The 6,040-nt window shown below is 42.5% G+C and overlaps 1 non-coding gene across 1 annotated transcript; it reads right to left on the minus strand.

Annotated features, from left to right (window-relative positions):
• Window positions 1-3,365: 3,365 nt before the first annotated feature.
• On the minus strand, window positions 3,366-3,791 carry LOC100474582. Its single transcript, XR_002144271.2, has one exon. It is a non-coding gene; the product is annotated as a transmembrane protein 242 (transcript).
• Window positions 3,792-6,040: the final 2,249 nt, after the last annotated feature.

A 6,040-nucleotide genomic window follows, 5' to 3' on the forward strand; every position in this document is an offset into this window, starting at 1 on the left:
TGGATGGTTCAACTTTCAAAAATTAATCAGTATTACATTAGCAGTTATAATAACACCAAAAACTATGAAATATTTAGGAATAAATCTGACAGAAGATGTGAAAGCCCTATATAACTAACATTAAGTTGAAAGAAACAACTACAACAAAAAAAACTCTAACATATGAGAGACATGCTGAGTTCATGGTTGGAAGACTCAATGTTGTTAAAATGCTAATTCTTTCCAAATTCATCTACAGATTCAATGCAATCCCAACCAAATTCCCAGCAGGATTTTATGTAGCTTCTTAATTTAGAAGCTGATTCTAAAGTTCATGTAGGAATGCAAAGGACCTAGAACAGCCAAAGCAACTCTGAGGTAGAGCAAAGTTGGAGGATTAACACTACCGGATTTTAAGACGTATCACGAATCTACAATGCTAATGGCATCAAGACAGGTGAGTAGATCAATGGAGCAAAGTAAGGAATTCAGAAACAGATCTACACATGTATGACATAAATCACTAAGGCAATTCAGTGAAGAAAGGATAAATTTTTCAGTAAATGGTTCTGGATTAGTTGGATATCCATGTGTAAAAAAAATAAAACTTTGATCCATACTTGACCAAAAACAAAAATCAAGTCAAAATGGGCCACAGTCCCAAATATAAAATCTGGAAGTGTGAGACTTTAAAAGAAATGAGGAACCAGGCAAAGATTTATTAAATACAGCACATTAAAAAAAAAAAAACTGATGAACTGGAAGTCATCAAAGTTAAACACTTTTTTTTAAATTTCAAATGTACTTTATTAAACCTGATTGCTAATTAGAGCCTAAGTAATTATAAAGAAAGAGAATACTGATATCCAAACATATTTTTCAGGATATACTGAAATATTAAAGTACTTTCTTTAAAAAATGTTCATCTCCAGTAAAAATAACTGCATGTAGACATTATCCTCTGTTTTCTCTAAGAAATCATGGACGACAGGAAAGGGCTGGGTGTGTGTGTAAGAATCCATCAGGAGGCAGAACTAACTACTTACTATTGAGACTCAATACCTATGACTTTCTGGTTAAAAAATTATCCAGTGGAAAAAAGACAGTCTCTTCAATAAATGGTGCTGGGAAAATTGGACAGTTACATGCAAAAGAATGAAACTTGACCACTCTCTCACACCATACACAAAGATAAACTCAAAATGGATGAAAGACCTCGATGTGAGACAGGAATCCATCAAAATTCTAGAAGAGAACATAGGCAGCAACCTCTTTGACATCGGCCACAGCAACTTTTTTCATGACACATCTCCAAAGGCAAGAGAAACAAAAGAAAAAATGAACTTGTGGGACTTCACCAAGATAAAAAGCTTCTGCACAGGGGCGCCTGGGTGGCACAGCGGTTAAGCGTCTGCCTTCAGCTCAGGGCGTGATCCCAGCGTTATGGGATCGAGCCCCACATCAGGCTCATCTGCCAGGAGCCTGCTTCTTCCTCTCCCACTCCCCCGGCTTGTGTTCCCTCTCTCGCTGTCTCTGTCTCTGTCAAATAAATAAATAAAATCTTTAAAAAAGAAAAAAAGCTTCTGCACAGCCAAGGAAACAGCCAAAAAAACTAAGAGGCAGCCCACAGAATGGGAGAAGATATTTGCAAATGACACTACAGATAAAAGACTGGTATCTAAGATCTACAAAGAACTTCTCAAACTCAATACACAAGAAACATAAACAAATCATAAAATGGGCAGAAGATATGAACAGACACTTTTCCAATGAAGACATACAAATGGCTAACAGACACATGAAAACATGTTCAAAATCATTAGCCATCAGGGAAATTCAAATCAAAACCACATTGAGATACCACCTTATGCCAGTTAGAATGGCAAGAATTGACAAGGCAAGAAACAACAATTGTTGGAGAGGATGTGGAGAAAGGGGATCCCTCCTACATTGTTGGTGGGAATGCAAGTTGGTACAGCCACTTTGGAAAACAGTGTGGAGGTCCCTTAAAAATTGAGCTACCCTATGATCCAGCCATTGCACTACTGGGTATTTACCCTGAAGATACAGATGTAGTTAAGGGAAGGGCCATATGCACCCCAATGTTCATAGCAGCATTGTCCACAATGGCTAAATTGTGGAAGGAGCCGAGATGCCCTTCAACAGAATGACTGGATTAAGAAGATGTGGTCCATATATACAATGGAATATTACTCAGCCATCAAAAAGAACGAATTCTCAACATTTGCTGCAACATGGACGGGACTGGAGGAGATAATGCTAAGCGAAATAAGTCAAGCAGAAAAAGACAATTATCATATGGTTTCACTCATTTATGGAACATAAGAAGTAGGAAGATCAGTAGGAGAAGAAGGGAAGACGAAAGGGGGGTAAAGAGAAGGGGGAATGAACTATGAGAGACTATGGACTCTGAGAAACAAACTGAGGGCTTCAGAGGGGAGGGGAGTGGGGGAATGGGATAGGCTGGTGATGGGTAGTAAGGAGGGCACGTATTGCATGGTGCACTGGNTGGTGCACTGGGTGTTATATGCAAGTAATGAATCATGGAACTTTACATCGAAAACTAGGGATGTACTGTATGGTGACTAACATAATATAATAAAAAAATATTTGTTAAGATAGGTGATAACTGGCCTGTTTTTACATTAACAATTGAGATAAAACTACAAACTATTAGTCAATGTTTAGGGACACAGAACCAACTTCTCAAAAAAGCAAATTTTATATCCACAACATCATTATTATTTTAGCATGACTACCTTTTCAGGTCATCATAATCTGTTACTGGCTTCTTCTCTACATCTGAGAATTTACAGGGCCTTGAGGTGAGCGCATAAGCTAACTGACGTATGGTGTTTCCCCGTTAACCTGTGACTGCGGAGTCGGCCTAATAGGAGCAAGCCTTCCAAGTTCCGACAATCACATCCAACAAGAAAGGCTGTGGAAACTCATTTAATTAGACACACTGAGGTACTAGTGCTGTTAGGAGTCTGTCTATAAAGATTTTCCATCGTATGTTATGCCTTTTTTTTTTTTTTTTCAGTTACAAAACTTTGTTTTAGCGGTTACAAGCAGAAGCTATTACGCTTGGGATCTTCTCCACAGACAGGTCATCCATAAAATTATTTTTAAAGAATCTTCTTAATTTTGGGAAAAACTTAATACACACAGCTGCTCACATCAATTTTAAAGTAAAGTACACAGACTGTGGGCCTATGTGGACACTGAACGCCATTCATCCCATGGGTTCAGTCAACAATGCGCATGTTCCTGATGATAAATCAGGGGAGTCCCTTTGCTTCTATGGCATCTCCGAAGCCGCCCTTTCCATGAAAGTTGTTTAGACTTCCCCCACCATGCTCATCTCACTTGGATTTCAATGCTTCCTCCCACTCAAGAGATGTTTCAGAGTTTTGGGGAATTGCTGGAAATATCGATTGCATTTTACTTTGAAAATCTTTCATACCGTGAATTTCTAAAGCTTTCCAGACTGCGAAGCTGATCACATCAACCCCACACCACGCATAAAGTGAGCCCCAACCCAGGGCTCGCAAGGCAAGGGAAGACCTGCTCTCTGGTAAGGCAGCTGTGGCCATGCTTCCTTTACTGAACCATTCAGGGCTTTTCTTTTTAGCCAATGATAATGTTGTAACAAATCTGGCTAGAATTCCTGCTGCAGCCATGGTACCAAGGAAAACTCTACCTTTCAAAAGGAAAAGCATATTGTCTGTGGATCCTGGAGCCTTGATACAAGAGGACGACTGCCCAGGCCAAGCACTAGCCGTCTCCATGTTTATCAAAGTTAAACACTTTAAAGACAGTGGTAAAAGACTGAAAGACAAGCCACAGACTGACACCTGATAAAGAACTTGTACTGACATAAAGACTTCTAAAAATGCAACAATTAGAACATAGACCAATTTTTTTTAAATGAGCAAAGGACTTAAAGTGATACTTCATCAAAGAAAAGATACAAATGGCAAACAAGCACATAAAAAGTTTCTCAATCAATACTCATCATGGAAATGCAGATAAAAACCCAGTAAGATACCACTACACACCAGTGGGATGGCTTAAATGCAGAACACTGACTACACCACGTGTGGGAGGATGTAAAGGAGGTGGCCCTCTCACTGCAGCTGGCAATGCAGAACGCAGAATCCAGAAACAGCTCTGCAGCTACAGGAAGCAGTATTTACCACGTGACCCAGCCAGTCAACGCCTATGTGTTCCCCTAAGAGAAACGAAAGCGTCAATCTGCACCAAGACTTGATTACAAATGTTCACACCAGCTTTCTCTAGATCAGCCAGGACCTGGAACACCGATGGCCATCTGCAGGCGAGGTCACAGACCTACGGTGCAAATGCAGCAGGAGGGAAGGATCAACCGCTGACGTGCCTACAGAAACACGGATCAGTCTCAGCTTGTGCGGAGTGAAGCAGCTCGACAGAACAGGAGCCACCGGCGGTTCCATTCATACAGGACTAAAGAAAATGTGAACTTCCAGTGACGAGGAGACAAGCAGTGGTCGCCTAGGGTGGGGCTGGGGATGGCAGAGGGCAAGAAAGGTACTCCTGGAGGTAAGTGACGAGTCCCCTCTCTCAGTAGGGATGTCGTCCCTGTGTCTGTGGATGTGAAAACACCACACCGTGTGCTCTTAATATGTACGGTGTGATGCATGTCATTTATAACTGGATTGGCTGCTCCCCTCCAGTGCCCACCTTCCTCTCTCAGTGAAGCCCAGGCCCTCAGTCTGGCACGAGCCACAGCTAGCCCACAGAATACTAGAACAATTTAAAAGCACCGTATGCCAGAAAAAAATCACAAAGTTTGTGATGTGCTTCAAAAACACCCCGCAGGGGTGTGGGTGACAGCAGAGAGCGTCAGTCAGCTTGGGCTCCCATAACCAAACCACAGATGGGGAAACTTAAAAAATGGACATGTATTTCTCACAGTTCTGGAGTCTCGAAGCCTAAGAACAGGACTGGTTTCCCCTGAGGCCTCTCTCCTGGGCTTACAGATGGTCATCCTCTCCCTGTGTCCTCACCTGCTTGTCCCTCTATGCATGTCTATGTCCTCATCTCTTCTTATATGGACGCCAGTCACACTGGATTATGGCCCACACATACGACCTCATGTTACCTTAATCATTTCAGCAAAGGCCCCATCTCCACATAAAGTCATGTTCTGGAGTTCTGGGGGTCAGCACTTCAGTATATGAATTTTGAGAGAATGCAGGTCAGCCTGTAGCAGATGGTAAAATGGGCCATTAGCTGGTCACTGTGGAGCTGATCATGAGTCCGTGGGGCTTACCATTATACTGCACTCTCCCCTTTATAACAGATATTTGAACATTTTCCCCAAACAAACCAAGACTTTGTTCCAGCCTGTTTGCAGGCTATTTGCGGGCTGGCCTGGGCCACAAGCCTCGCCCTGTGACCTCAGCAAAGAGGCTGTCATGTTCACTGTGGTAAGCCAGCCAGGCCTATACCCTGCCAAACCTTCAGAAGAGAAATTTGAGGGTCCTTTCGCTTGCATCCCTTGGCCTGGGAAAGAGATCACTGACCCCATATGGAAAACTCGAAAAGTCTTTGCTCCTTTTCTGTGACACGAAGGCCAACCCATCATAACCAGCAGACGAACGTCCCATGCCTGCCCAGCTTAGGGGGGCCAGGAGTGTAGGCAGTAGAAGGCCATGCTCCTGATTCCCTTGAGGGCTGGGGAGCCTGTGTGGGTAGGGTGAGCCCTATTTTTATGGGTGTCACCTAGAACTATGACTAAAATACCCTCTGGTTCTGATGTCTTTTCTTTCCAAAAGTGTTTGGCAAACTCTGAAAATAACTTCAGAGTGTATTTTGAAAACTTCTTAGATGCTGAGCTCAAAACAATGAATGGCCTCCCAACTGTCCTGTTCTCACAGGCTGTTGTTTGTTCTGTGCAATTATGTGGTCCTCAGGAGAAAATTCCATGTTTCTGCCCACTGCAATGGAGCCCTTTACCTAAAGCAGTCCCCGCACCTCAATGTGAAGTCTTAGGAAA

This window comes from Ailuropoda melanoleuca, chromosome 17, assembly GCF_002007445.2.
Source record: "Ailuropoda melanoleuca isolate Jingjing chromosome 17, ASM200744v2, whole genome shotgun sequence".
Lineage (NCBI taxonomy): Eukaryota > Metazoa > Chordata > Mammalia > Carnivora > Ursidae > Ailuropoda > Ailuropoda melanoleuca.